The sequence below is a fragment of the Anopheles moucheti genome, chromosome 2, assembly GCF_943734755.1.
Source record: "Anopheles moucheti chromosome 2, idAnoMoucSN_F20_07, whole genome shotgun sequence".
Classification (NCBI taxonomy): domain Eukaryota; kingdom Metazoa; phylum Arthropoda; class Insecta; order Diptera; family Culicidae; genus Anopheles; species Anopheles moucheti.
The window spans coordinates 89,308,342-89,324,033 of record NC_069140.1 but is presented as its reverse complement, the minus strand read 5'-3'; the positions used below and the strand labels follow the sequence as shown (position 1 = coordinate 89,324,033).

The window sequence follows — 15,692 nt, the reverse complement described above, 5'->3', positions numbered from 1 at the left end:
GACGATGGACCGGGGTTTGTTTTAGTAGCTTTTCCTCTACCAAAGACGGGAAGAGATGGTACGCAGGAGCGGGGAGCAATCCGGTGCCCCATTTTATCCCGGTCCGGCCACACATCACCGGAAATCGACTTCTATCGAGCTAGCAGAAGAAACAGAGTTTCTACCGGCAGAGGCACCGACCGTCCGTAAGCAGGATCGTCTAGCGAAGGCTCATGTTTGCGCAGTTAGCACGCCATGTTAATAATTTTCATATTTTATGAAAATGAAAAACAACCGGAGATTAGCTTTACACACCTTTTGCCTCACCTGGTGGCTGGTGGCGAGCTTGGCGAAAACTTTCCTACCCTTCTTTACGTGCTGTGGTCATACACGTACATAGGTGGTGGTTAACTTTTTTTTTCATTTCCAATTTTCCACATTCCACAGCACACACACACACACACACACACACACACACACGAGGACTTGTAATCGGGTGTGGTGAGAGAAAATTAAAAACCCACGATGGAAGCTGCCGTGAGCTGCGAGCCAGGATCCGTTGCGAATGCAAAGCCGATTGTGTCCTATTGCTGATGGAAATGCCACACGGTCGGTCGGTAGTATGTACAACAAACAAACAAAGCAAACAAACAAAAAAAACACACGCCCCACTCACATCCAATCGGGATGAGATGAAAGAACGTTCCGTTGAAAACCATGCAATCAATGAGGCGACGTGGGTTTTTGTTTTCCACACACCACACCTGTTTACCTTTTGGCGGTGAAAAACGTTTACAAGAAAATGATGTCGCACAGATTTTTGTTTTTTTTTTTTTACATTGACTGGGGATGGAAAAGTCACACAAAGTGTGGGGGTGAAGCAAAATCAAATATTAATCAGGGCACGTGATTACAAACGCACGGGTGTGTGTAAAGAGACTCCCGCTGGGAAACCGGCACTGTTTGTGGTGGTGATGGTAGGAGGGTTGAGTAGTCGAGCGGGACAATCTAATTGTTGCCAAAGTTCAACCAGTGTCAGTGCGGTGAATTGAAAGTCGTGTACTGCATTATATACAGCGGTGTAAAGTTGGTCGTCGAATACATAAAAACATGTGAAATTATACATGGCAAATCTTTATAGAAGTAGTAGGTGAATTACTTAGGATATTACCATAAAGCTCCACCTGTCAAACTCAGTAGTTTCTACCTGATTTTCATTTAGTTTTCTTATTTATCAAGTATCCAAGTGGTTAAAACCTTGATCCCTTCCATCCCCATCCAATTAGCTTCAATATGGAAATCTGTATTTGTTAAGTGTTTAATAAAAAAAATTTATTAACAAACAAAGTAAAGAGCAATACGGCCTGGCCGTCCATGAATAAATAAATAAAAAAAAAACAAAGTAAATGTTGTTTAGTTACAAAATCCTTCTTAGTTTTTTACTAAGATAAATTATTCAAGAAATACAAACTTCCACAATGGCCAAAAAATAAAAAATAAATGTACATTTAGCTTGGACGGAAAGCTCTCAAATTATACTAAAAGCTCTCAGGAAAGTCACAGGAAGAGACAAGGAAGTTTAATACGAGTTCATGATTCGAAAGTGCCATTCGAGAATAATTAACTTCTTGTCTCACCAGCTATAATCGCTACTTATTAGAAACAGTATTCACTAACAGTAATTGGGTCTTGGAGGAGTCTATTTACAAACCGACATCTATCGATTGCGAATCTTCGAACCATCTGACGGACGAATTCATTTTCAACTGGGCTTACTAAAGCTCCTGGTCACGTCACCAGCGTGTAACACCAGATAAGTGTAATTCGTTGCAAGACGCCACCACGTGGCCGAACGACGACAGTTTTAGAGAGATTTCTTCAGAATTAGAAGAAGTTGAGTATTTAAATTTAGAAAGAATTGAAAAGGAGTAGAAGAATGTCTCAGTCCGTCAGTTACTTAAGGTAAGGTTTTATGACCAATTTATAACCCTAGGTTAAGTACTTCTTCATGAAGGCGCGTCACACACTGCGTCTAGGATCTGTCAAAGACTCAAAGATCTGTCAAAGAGGAGTATTTAAGGGCCCTGAGCGTTTTCCATCCACTATAACTTGGCATACGACATTCATTCGATCGTTTAATCCACGTGATCATAAGATTTTCTCTTTTTCACCATATAGATTACTACTATGTACAGGATTTTCCTGATTTAACACATCGTTTGCTACTCATTTATAAGTCCATTATCCACACATTCTTCAAGGCAACGAGATTCTTCGCTCAGTTGTTGTTTTAGATTCTAATGCAGCTGTAACAACCCTACAACACCATACAAGCTCGTCTGACAGGTCCCCAACGAAAAGGGGGACACACAAATAGTTTGCGTGAAATAAAACGCTTGTCCACTTTAATTGATATCAATTTACAGCGGGTCGATTTCCTGCGATCCGGTGCAATGGGTGCGATTGTGTCAAAATCCCTTACCCAGCGCCACTCCGACCTGCCGTGGGATCAATTCACCATTCTTGATTGTGGCTGGTTTGTTTAACGATTGGACCCCCGGTCCACCACGATGGGGGTACCCATCGATGCAAATGCTGTTAGGGAAGAGTGCACTTGAAGTGTGCACTTTTTGCCACGCGCAATGTGCATATCGAGGCGGCGCGACAATCGTGCGCATTGTTGTCGTTTGTGCGCATTTTTACGGCTGCGGGGGTGAAATAACGCCCCTGGGGGGGGGGAGGGGTGGGGAAGTGTTTTATTTGGGTTCTTGGTATCGTATCGCCTGGCCAGCAGCTGTTCTCGCGCAAGACGCGCACTGGCAAACATGGACCGACCCGGTCCGATGGACCGCTGGAAAGAAAATGCCACACTTGAAGCCGATCCCTTGAATGGTCGGGAAACAGTCGTAGCGGGGAAGCCTCACTGGCCGTTCAATTAACTAAGATTAAATCTTGTACAATTTAATTGGCTTTTGCGCCCGTCTCGGTAACTGTTGTTTGCACTTATTTGTCCGAAGATCCGACCGAACGCGAGCGACAAAGATGGTGCCCATCGCTTCTCTCCCCGCTCGACGTGTGCAATCAAGATCTGTTTATTTATGCACTCGATGAATGTCGATGGAGGTTCCTGATTCTGTCCACACCGAAATCCCGCGGTCGGTCGGTGCTCGTCGGCTGAAAGCCCGCTCGAAAACGGTGACGACAAACGACGAGAACGACGACGACGACGACAACATCGTATCGACAGACGTATCGTGTTATGTTTATTGATACAGATATGTATATTTTGCAATTTACATACAATATCTCGGAATGCGTCGCCGTCTCGGGGTCTCCCCTTTTACCAAAACCCCTTCCTCCGGCTACACGGTTGGCCGTGAGCTGGAAATCAGTCAGGAAGTGAGACCGTCGTTCCAGCGTGTTCTCGCCGTGTGTTCGACGCGACCAGCTTCGGAGCGAGATGGAAATCGAATTTCGTTCGCAAACCAAACTGGCCTTTGTCGCGCCGGGGTGGCTTTACCTTTTAAGGACGCGAAACGGTAGGGGAATTCCGAGGCGAGCGTTACATAATCGTGGCATGTTCATCAGCGCGGTGCCTGGGCCGAGAGATGGGTTTAGGTGAAAGATTTAATTAAAAGTAACGGTTTGGCACACACAAGTTAATCGTGTAAGTTTTACATGGGAAGCAATTTTGCGCTCGGTGGTTGCAGACGGTTACGGAATATAATTTTAACGTTTTTCGCACTTCTGTTGCTGACGATCTGTGCTGGACGGTTCTACAGGAACGGGAAAAGCCCCCGCTTTGCCCAAATGAAGATGAAGATTTGCTTCTTTATAATCAAACAAAGCACAGCCTGTGCTCATATTTGCGAAACGTTAATATTTCGGGTACGATATTTATTTAAATTATCGTTTCTGAATGTAGCAGGGCTTTTATAAACTGTGGGGATTTTTTGGTTATCTTTCAATATTATAAACATTATACAATTATTAGATTTTTTAAGAAAATTAAAGTTTTAGCTATTAATACACGATTCGTGATCGCTTCAGGGAGATATCGACCATCGTGGAATGAAAGCATGTAGTAAATGCTGAGCTCTAAATGATGTGCTCCAATTTATCTATGTAACTACATGGTATACCTGTAACCAAGCCTAGCCAAGACATATAGTCTAAATCCTCTAGATTTGCCATGCGACCCGGTGGCATGATGGTAGCGGAGCCGGTCTTCACACGAACGGACCGGACCAAAATCCCATCTGGACCAATCCCCCGTAGCAAGCTATCCTGCTACGTGGTAAAATAAGTCGCTACGGCCAGGCCGTTCAAACGAATAAAAAAAAAGACTTCTGGCAAAAGCAAAAGCAATGGAAACCCAATAACTTATTAAAGATCTAAACCTTAGCAGAGATTAAATCTTACAAAGACACCGAGCTTTTGCTGGAGTCCCCAACAGAAGTTGATAAATGTCAAAGTTTAGACCAAAATTTGGTGGTCAAGTCTCCAGGAGATCTTTAGTCCTCCAATAATTGAGTGAATTACTTCAAAATACTGGCTGCCAATGTGTTCTGATGGGTCAAATTTAGCATATTGCGGCTACCTGGTAAAAAAGTAAGCCAGAAATGGCAGGCCATGGTCTAGTAGGTCGTTACGCCAAGAAGAGAGAAGAAATAGTCTAATCCCTTAATAAGATTCGTTTGTAATTGCATAAGTAAAGACTTCTGGCAAAAACAAAAACAATGGAAACCCAGTAAGTTATCAAAGTTCTTAACCTTTGGGGAGAGTAATTCTCACAAAGGCACAGAGCTTCGGCTGGAGTCCCCAACAGAAGGTATTAAATGTCAAATTCTAGACCAAACTTTGGTGGTCAAGTCTCCAGGAGATCTTACTTCAGGAGATCAGGAGATGAATTACTTTAAAACACTGGCTGCCATTGTGTTGTAATGGGTCAAATTTAGCATATTGTTAGGTTGATCTTACTTATTTATCAATAATGTGAGTATAGAGATAGAATTCGCAAAATTTCTAGATAATTCTAAAAATAGTGCCCAGTATCTGGTTATCAAGATCATTTCAAATTTTCATGTGGTGTTCAAAGCTTAGTAATTCATCAAGAAGAATCCTTCCTTGTGTAGGATGAGAATTCGACGAATTCTGACAACATTTTTAAATTTAATTGTTCGTCAAAGGCGATCGCTCCGGATTAAAAGTGATTAAATTCTCTAATAATATTTTAAATTTTTTGATACATCTATTGTTTATGCAGGATTAAATTAATAAATAAATGATCAAATTACTTACCACAAAATACAAAGGATGCCATAACATATCGTCCACCTGCAACGATATTTTCCTTATTTTGCGAACCATACTTACATTTTGCTGATTGCATTAGATGTAGCCAAACAACCGGCGCAACCGAAAGTGAATGCAGTTTCTGCTGGTTCCCGCCCTACAGCCTGGCTGAAAAGATAAAGAGAGAAATAATTGCATTATAGCTATATCATTGCTGCATGCACCAAACCAGACACATTGTCAAGTGTGACGTTCCCGATCGTTCTTCACAGACACTATACAGCACGAAGAAGCAAACGCGAAAAATCCAATAACAGCAACAGCCGACGCAAAAAAGTGAAAATCTCAGCTCTCCAGACCGTTCGTCCCTTTTTGTTTTTAGATGGCAGAGGGTTGCATACAACACAACAGTTTGTCAACAGCTCTGTACGCTGTTAGTTGCGCCCCGCCCGGGACATTTTTGGCAACAATCAGTGGCAACAAGAAGCTGCTCAATGTAGTGCGAATAATATTCAAATTGTCGGCATAAATATGATAATCAGTTTTTGAAAGTTTTATGTTTTTCGTTTGCTGTTTCGCATTCGCAGGGTACGGGGAACTCCGGTGTGGCCGGAGTGACAGGAAACAATATCAGACAACTTATCCCCGTCGAACCGTGCCGTCGATCGTCGGGTGGTTCGGGTGGTCCGTTGGCAAGTGTTTGCAAATATTTCCGTTAAGCTGTTATTTCTTTTCACGGGACACAGAATGGGGCAAGAATACCCCCGAGAGAGCGAGAAAAAAATAAGTCCTTCGAGTCGGTAGAACGGTCGCATAAGTGTGGTGGCACACTAAACAGGGTTAAAATGATATGCGAAATCCGGTGGCAAACCGGGGTTGGCGTTGTTGACGCCAGCAAGTCTTGGGCGCACGGTGCAGACACGCAAAAGGCGACACACATGCGAGAGAGAGCGAGCGCATCGGGTTACAATTTATGGGCGTAAAATATGGCCAAACTTTGGACAAGATGTGTGAAAGTTGCTGTATGCTTGCTGGGTGGATGTGTCGTTTTGCTTTTTTTTTCTGTGTGTTTGGTATTTCTTTCTATTGTTTTCCATCCCATTTGCAGGCGAAACTTCCGCCTTACAGCGTTATGCTTTCGTATGTGGTGCGGGTGCGGTGGGTTGGATTAAATTGCACTTTGATGACTTTGTTGGATGGATGGCGAAAAAAGGGTTAAGTTTTCCGGTTCCGTTCCCGACAAGAGTTTGCCAAAGAATTCATCTTATCGGTCTCGGTTATGGTTTAATCGGTTTGATGGACCACACAATAAGAAATCGACCCTACGCAAGTGAGATTGGAAGGAGGAGTGCACATATCCTAGCGGGCGCGCGAAGGACACGGAGTGTAAACTGAACACAGCCTCGAGCTGGATACGGGGTCAGACAAATTACGGTTGGAAAAAGGATACAATAATATTGGTCCACTCTCCAGAGAGGCTTTCGGTTCCATTTCGGGGTGTTTGTGCCAAGCGTCTCGAATGGGGGGACACGGGGGGAAGAAATAATGAAGTAGCCCTAGCGGAGTGCTAGGGTTAAGGAAAAAGTAGGTCAATCGCCATCCATCACTGTTTAATCGGTTGATTCCTAAGCGGGAGGTGAGGGGTGTGTGATCTGCCGATCCCAGTCATACAAAGGCGGAGTCTCTTGGTCGAGTTTCTTTTGTTCTCATAGTCAAATTTTGAGTCGAGTTTCTTTCGAGTAGACAACCGACAGGAAGACGAACTTCAACCTTCACGCACACACTCTCACCGCGATGGTATATAAAGCGGCGCGTAACCACGCCCGCTTCAGTCGCCCGGCGGCTTTTGCAGCGTGTGGACCTACGCCGGATCGTAGCAAAAATATGATTCTATGCAAAAAAAGGGGGGTGGGGGAACTAGCACCACTCTCTGGCTCTCTCGTGAGAGCCGTTATCAGAGAATGATACTCTTTTTCCCCATATATTTGCGTGGCGATAGTGCTGTAATGAAAGAGAATATTGGATTAAGTCGGTCGAGCAGCAGCAATAGGTACATCCTTCAGGGTCGCGCGAGTAGCTTGGCTCACGTGCGTTGCTAACGGTTTATAAACAAAGCCTAACGGGAAGGATTTTTGTCATTGAAAATTTTGAAAAACATTCAAATGGCTTGGCGATTGGCTGTTTTTAAATAAAACATAAAATTTAAGGCATTTTGAAATAATTTTTGCATTGAAAAATAATGAAAAAAAATTTTTGTTATAAGTTTTAGAACTTTTCAAACACCATAAAAAGATGTTTTATTTTATTCTTTACATTTTTGTAGAACATCATTTTTATCTATCTCTGCTACTTTTCTAGTTATTCTTAAAAATATGTAAAAATTGTGGAAAAATCACCACTAATATGTATAGAAAAACTACATTTCTTATTCTTAACCACTTTGTAGAACAATGTATGTATCTAACACTTAAACTTTTCCTGCTATTGTTAAATACTCCCGTGTGTTACCGATCGCCACAAAGCAATGTCTTCGAATGTATCAAATTATACCTAGTTTTGATCATTGAATTTGTGCGCTTGTCCTTCAAATATCCTAGGAAAAAGTGCTCCAATTGTTTAGTTAAAGTGTTGCCAATACTTTACAACCGATGGTTTATAAATAAATAATAATTTAACTACGATTAAATGCAGAAATCCACACACGCCAGTCAGTTGGACGCTTTAAATGAGAGGTTGAATATGTGGGCTTCGAGCCGCATATGCTGAGCTGCAAGGCGCGTAAGTTGCAAGGACAAAATTTTACTCTAGGTCGGCAGACGCGAGCACAGTACACAGGTACCTGTCGACACACGCGTTATCGGTCGGTCGCTTTGAATGTGTTCGCCTATGCGTACATAGGCGCGTAAGCTGCAAGGACAAAATTTTACTCTAGGTCGGCAGACGCGAGCACAGTACACAGGTACCTGTCGACACACGCGTTATCGGTCTGTCGCTTTGAATGTGTTCGCCTATGCGTACATTGGCGCGTAAGCTGCAAGGACAAAATTTAACTCTAAGTCGGCAGCGGCGAGCACAGTACACAGGTACCTGTCGACACACGCGTTGTCGGTCGGTTGCTTTGAATGTGTTGGTGCGTTGCGATATCCGTATACGCGCGATGGAGGGCGTGGATCGCGTACCGTGATTTTGCGTGTGTATCACGTGTGTGTTCGATTTTTTATCTCGCGTCGCATGTAGGCCAGAACGAGAGATCCGAATAAAAAATGGGTAGGCGGAGTCCATTTGCTGTTTGGGATCCTTGGTCCGGGGTTCCGGTGGGGGAAAATTTATTGACGTTAATAAATGGGCTGGTCTGTTTTATTCGGGCTCGTGAGAGTGTGTGTGTGTGTAAGACTCATTTAGCTGTGATGGAGTGTGACTGTCCAGTTCCGTGCTTGCTATTGTAGACCATGCAAGGACCCGGCCTCGGTATCTGTATACACAGTACAGCATGAAATTAGATACTCGAATAGGTTAATTTCATGTTCATCTCATTTGTATCTTTAGCACGATATCATACAAACACGCTAATTTTATTGGTGGAAAGGAATATACAAATAAAATAGGTATGTAAGATAGCATTTAGTGCCATTTGAGTAGTTGATAGAATTAACTTTCGGGATATTGTTGGGGAATGGAAATGTGCATTATCCGTTGCCTTTATTAAGTTACGTTAAATATCTAGAAAAGTTATCATAAAGTCCTGTTAGAATTTTAATAATTTTAAAAAGCAGAGTCAGGTTTGTGAAGTGAAGAATTCAATCCGTATATGTCAACTGTTGGCAACCACCCTGTGTTGTAACGCTGTAACTCTCAATGACAGTTACACACTATCATTGTAGTAGTAAGAACGCAGCACAAGTCGGGATTGGGAACCAGGAGTCAGAGAGAGAGAGAGAGAATTGACCGACCGGACGCGGATAACAGTGTTTTAATTTGTTATATTGTAATTGTGTTTTATGTTAGTAATAAACTCATAACCAAATAACACAAAATCAACAAAAATAGGAAAGTAAGAACAAGAAACATTTTAATCAAAGCAACCATATAGCAAAAGTAGAGACAGAAAAATTAGTTTGTATCTACTGCTCGAGAGGAACGCATTGTAAGAGATAGACGACAAGAAATTAGTGCAATTAAAATACAGAAGAAATCAACGGAAGTAGTTTGGATTTTTAATACAAAAGAGAACACAACGTAGGGTATTACACGCCAACAGACCATTTGGTTGCGATGGATAGCATAAACCTTTGTACGGTCGATGCTTTGATCACAATTTAGGAAGGCTGCAGGTATTTAAAAATAATTCGTTTTGGTTCGACGAATGTTTTCCCCATAAAGTTTCTTGAATAACAAATATTAGATGTTTTTGAGTTTCCAAAACTACTGGATGATTCTAACTGATCAGTTTTTTTTTGCACGATGGAATATTTTCTCAATATAATGCACATTTCTTCAGAAATCACATTTCTATTCACAGTTCAGGTATTGATTTTAGCACATTAAAATCTAAAAAATTCTTATTCCATCTTTTTAGTTCTACGTGTATTCAAAACCCTTCGCCGTGATCGTCATACGTCTTTAGGCTTGTGATACATTTGGATACATGCTACCGACGGTGGTTTACTTCAAGCAGCTGCAGCTCTTGGTGAAGCAGATGGCGCGGCAGTTGGTGCGGCGGTGGTCGTCTTCCTGCGTCTGAACTTCTTCTTGCCATTCAGGGAAGGACGCACCTTCTTAGGGGCACGGGTACTGTCTGGCGAGCGGCTTTGGCTTTCGTTGCTGGCATCCGCCACATTCTGCAGAAAAATAATATTATTAGTACAACGTGCTATCCTTACTGAAACCATCACACAACACTTACCACAAGCAGGATGATCACTGCGAAAATAAGGAAAATGTAAGTCAGTTTCATGTTGCCGGCTGTATCAGAGAGGTGTCTACTGAACTGATTTTCGCTTACCACAGACAACGCTTTTATACACCTATTCCATGGCACTTTTGTGGCACATGTGTTTTCGAACACGCGTCATTAAACTGTGAATAAACTCGGCAGATAATGAAATGGGGCACGAATAAACACAAGTGCAATGTATCGACGGATCACCATCGAAGCACGGTAATGATGAAATTGATTTTCTGGGAAAATTTCAGATGAACGTGTTGAAATTCCTGGAGCATTTCATTCGGTTAGTCAAACACGATAATTTATTTGTGGGAAGGAATACACAAATAAAATAGGTATGCAAGATTGAGTGGTTGATAGAAATAATTTTCGGGATATTATTGGAGAATGGAAATGTGTGTTATCTGTTACCTATGTAGCCAATGCTGTGGCCGACAAATGTTTTCTTGATCTTTATAAATCCTCGTAACCAAAGGAGCAGACCTTTCCACGTTGGCTGTTGGATCCAGACTGCGGTTGTGCAGACTGCTAACGCTGCACGTGTCTGTATGTGTGTGTGTGTGTTGTATCCGTGAATACAATCCCTTGCATTGTTTTCAGTGCAACTGCTTGCGCAGTTGCGCTTGTAAGGACGGGGAACTGTATTCAAGGAATTGCTGTCGTTGTTGGGGATTGCGACTGTTCTCTATGTGCTACTGTCGACTATTGTTGTGTTTCTGCGAAGGTACTCTGATGCGTCTAGGAGTTGTGGCCGGTTCGCCACACCTTTATTAAGTTAGGTTAGGTATCTAGAAAAGCTATCATAATGATCATTTGTTTGAGATGGATAGCATAAACCTTTGCACGGTCGATGCCTTGAACACAATTTAGGAAGGCTACAGGTATTTAAAAATGATTCGTCTTGGTTGGACGAATGTCTTGCTTCATACAGTTTCTTGAAGAACAAATCTTAGATGTTTTTATGACAAATCGGTATTTTTTTATCGCCAAAACTCGGTTACTTTAGGTCTTAAGTTTGTTGATTTGAATTGGACGTTTGTTTTACAAATCCCAAAAAAAACCTTTTCAAGAATCGAATTGTGTTTCCAAAACTGGTGGATGGTTCTAATAGTTCAAATTTTTTTTTGCATGATGGAATATTTTCTCAATATAATGCACATTTCTTCGGAAATGACATTTCTATTCACAGTTCAGGGATTGATTTTAGTACATTAAAATATAAAAATGTCTTACTCCATCGTTTTAGTTCTACGTGTATTCAAAACCCTTCGCCGTGATCGTCATACGATTTGAAGTTTGGATACATGCTACCGACGGTGGTTTACTTCAAGGAGCAGCTCTTGGTGCAGCAGATGGCGCGGCAGTTGGTGCGGCGGTGGTCGTCTTCCTGCGTCTGAACTTCTTCTTGCCATTCAGGGAAGGACGCACCTTCTTAGGGGCACGGGTACTGTCTGGCGAGCGGCTTTGGCTTTCGTTGCTGGCATCCGCCACATTCTGCAGAAAAATAATGTTATTAGTACAACGTGCTATCCATACTGGAACTATCACACAACACTTACCACAAGCAGGATGATCACTGCGAAAATAAGGAAAACGTAAGTCAGTTTCATGTTGTCGGCTTTATCAGAGAGGTGTTTACTGAACTGATGTGCACCTACCGTAGGCATTGCTTTTATACACCTATTCCATGGCACTTTTGTGGCATTGAAGTACACATGTGTTTTCGAACACGCGTCATTAAAGCTGTGAAAAAAAACTCGGCAGATAATGAAATGGGGCACGAATAAACAAGTGCAATGTATCGACGGATCACCATCGGAGGACGGTAATGATGAAATTGATTTTCTGGGAAAATTTCAGATGAACGTGTTCAAATTTCTGGAGCATTTCATTCGGTTAGTCAAACACGATAATTTATTTGTGGGAAGGAATACACAAATAAAATAGATATGTAAAATTGAGTAGTTGATAGAAATAATTTTCTGGATATTATTGGAGAATGGAAATGTGTATTATCTGTTACCTTTATTAAGTTAGGTTAGGTATCTAGAAAAGTTATCATAAAGATCATTTGTTTGAGATGGATAGCATAAACCTTTGCACGGTCGATGCCTTGAACACAATTTAGGAAGGCTACAGGTATTTAAAAATGATTCGTCTTGGTTGGACGAATGTCTTGCTTCATACAGTTTCTTGAAGCACAATTCTTAGATGTTTTCAGGACAAATTCGGTTTCTTTTGGTCTGAATGTTTGTTGATCTGAATTGGTTATTTGTTTAAAGAACCACAAATCCATCCTTTGCAAGAATCGAAAAGAGTTTCCAAAACTGGTGGATGGTTCTCAACTGATCAGATTTGTATTGCTGAAACCTTTGTACGATGGAATATTTTCTCAATATAATGCATACTCTTGAGAATTGACATTTCAGGGTTTGATTTTAACACATTAATGTATTATTTTTTTTTGCATATTCCATCTTTTTAGTTCGTCGTGTACTCAAAATCCTTCGTCGTGATCGTCATACGATTTTAGGCTTGTGATTTGGATACATGCTACCAAATGATGGTGGATTACTTTAAGGAGCAGCAGTTGGTGCGGCAGTTGGCGCGACAGTTGGTGCGGCGGTCGTTGTCTTCCTACGTCTGAACTTCTTCTTGCCATTGTGGGAAGAATGCACCTTCTTAGGGGCACGGGTACTGTCTGGCGAGCGGCTTTGGTTTTCTCCTTTGTGTGCATCCGCCACATTCTGAAATTAAGTAATATTATTAGTACAACTTGTTATCCTTACTGGAACTATCACACAACACTTACCACAAGCAGGATGATCACTGCAAAAATAAAGAAAATGTAAGTCAGTTTCATGTTGCCGGCTGTATCAGAGAGATTTCTACTGAACTGATTTTTGCTTACCGTAGACATCGCTTTTATACACCTTTTCCGTAGTAGATTTGTGACATTGAAACACAACTGGAAACACAACGCGTCATTAAGCTGTGAAAAAAAACCTGCAGATAATGCAATGAGGCACGAATAAACACAAGTGCAATGTATCGACGGATCACCATCCAAGGATGGCAATGATGAAATGGATTTGGTTCGAAAATTCATTCGGTTATTTTACTTCACTTTGGGAGTAGTCAGAGTTTACGAGAGTTTTACGTTTTTCGCGTGACGTTTCGCGTAAAATCCCTGAATTCCTGAGTTTAATTTAAGTCAGTGATTTCGTCTCCTTTACAACAGACTAGAATTTATCGTTTGGAGTCTAACCAAAGAAAATTCACTAGAGTTATGTTCTACAGACTATCTTGGTCTAATAACGATTAATGATTACGATCAACTATCATGTCAGCTGTCTGTATTTTGTACTGGAAACGCTGCAGCACAGGAGAATGGTGGTCCAGTGTTTATTTACGCACAAATTAATTTCTGGACTAGTCGACGCCCCGTAACTCCTCAATAAAGTAAACTTTTTGGCACCTGGTAGGACACTACGGCCAAGATGCCTCCTTGGGTCCGATTTTCCCTTCCACGTGGAAAGTCTCTTGGCTGATCCCCATCTACAAGAAGGGTTGTAGATCTGAGGTAGCTAATTATCACTGTAACACGTTTCTTTGCGATTGTGCAAAAGTGTTTGAGTTACAAGTTTTCGAGCCGCTTTTAACCTCCTCTCGCAAATACATCAGGTCCGTTGGACTCTAGGCTATTTCCTTTTAGGATCATCTTGAGTACGTTGTCGCCTGGGGCAATCGCCTTGTTGGCCTGATTGTCAATCTTACTCTTTGCTCGCGGTGGATGATCGGCGAACAGTGTTCGGATCGCTCCGATCCGTTCCTGCTCATGTGCCGGAACTTCAATGAGATCTGCATCATGTTCGAACATGGCATGTCGAACTCAGTATTTGTCAACCACATTAATGTACTTCGTGCGTCGTCTTCAGAGGTATAGAGTTCCATGTATATCTGTTGTCATATGCAGAGGGTAGCCCTGCGGTCCGTTGATCAATAAACCTATCTAATCACCTGGACCTTTACTCAGTGTAAATTGTAAATATTAAATGTAATTAATCACATTAGAAAGTTGAAATGTAATTCGACAAGATCACAGCCACTTATGGAGTTTGTTAGATTGGGGTTTCTTCTGGTCTTTCGATCATTAGTATCAGGAACTGCAATGTCTTGAATGTCTTCCAGCAACTTCAACTAAAACTCTTTCCTTTTGGAACTCAAGAATTAGAGCTATAGCTCGCCACCTCATTAGACGAAGATATGCAATTCTTGCATAATATTCCGCATTGTTGGAATTCCAGAAGTGTGGCTTATTGCGTGGTTTCTACTACTGAAAAATGAAAGTTTCTACTACTTCAAGTCACTAATTCATTAGACCTCAAGGCTATGTAAAGGAGTCACTCACAATTATGGCTATCGGGGGGATTTTTTTTATAAAGATATTGAAATGCTCTTCGGTAGGTTTTCACTCTTTGATAGACTAGTTAAAGCCAATGTGAAAGGTCCAGCTCTCTAACGCACTTGATGGACAATCATTCAACTTCCACGTGTCCCGAGTTCCTCTCGAAACGCTAATGAAAAGCGTTCATTAAAACAATGCATGCTGCACAAAATTACCCTGCAAGGTATCACCTTAGAAGATAAGTTTCCTTTTAATCCGTTCACTCGTGAAAATGTAATTGACCTTTCCGGCGAAAGAAAAAGGACGAGAAAGGAAATGGAATCATGATCCCATGCCCGGTAATCCTGGCTAGGCGTTCCATAGCTCCTCGAATTTCTCGAATGCAACCAAACACGGATGGTCAAATTTCTTGCGAAAACCCACTCCGCTAGAAGAGAAACCGGGAAAGAGATACAAAAAGAAAAGAGCCCCAGTGCGAGATCGTTTTGATAAATTCAACCCAATGAATAATTAATTCCTGCCCGGTAGACCTCATCGTTTACCTTGAACAACCCGGGATCAATGCGAAGCGCAAAAATTTCGTACCGGTTCAGTACCGGGTTTGCCTCAATGGGCATACGCGGGGGCTGGGGGGAAGATCCCGAGTTTAATCCAGTTTCGGGTAAGGCTCGTTTGCAGTGCGGAAAATTGAAAGGATTCTATTTATTTGACGCCAAAAAAAAAAACGAATATTGGCAAGTTTATTACCACCCCAAAGTAACTGGACCGGGCCGGTAAAGGTTAAAACCCATCCCTGGCAGGGCACCGTTTGAAGTTTAAGGCGATAGAAGGGTACTTTTTTTTTGGCGAGTGCTAGTGCAAGGTAGCTTACTAAACACGATGCTGTGTGTGGGTTTTATTGAGCTACAGTGCAAAAGCACTTATGTCTTTAACACTTTACGACCAAGCAGGAGCAGGAATGTGCTAAACATTTACTTTAGGAACCTGATTAAATTAAGCGTTTTAGATAAATTTTTTATTCACGAAAACCATACGTTAAATTATTTCTGGTCTATGTTTTAGGGA

General features: G+C 41.7%; 1 protein-coding gene across 1 annotated transcript in view; it reads right to left on the bottom strand.

The window, feature by feature from the left end:
• Nucleotides 1–5,379, bottom strand: part of LOC128299779 (probable lysine-specific demethylase 4B) — a 42,927-nt gene extending 37,548 nt beyond the window's left edge. The window contains exon 1 of the mRNA XM_053035855.1: nucleotides 5,281–5,379. The gene's annotated coding sequence lies outside the window, so the exon portion shown is untranslated. The remainder of the gene's footprint in view (nucleotides 1–5,280) is intronic.
• Between the last annotated feature and the right edge of the window lie 10,313 nt (nucleotides 5,380–15,692).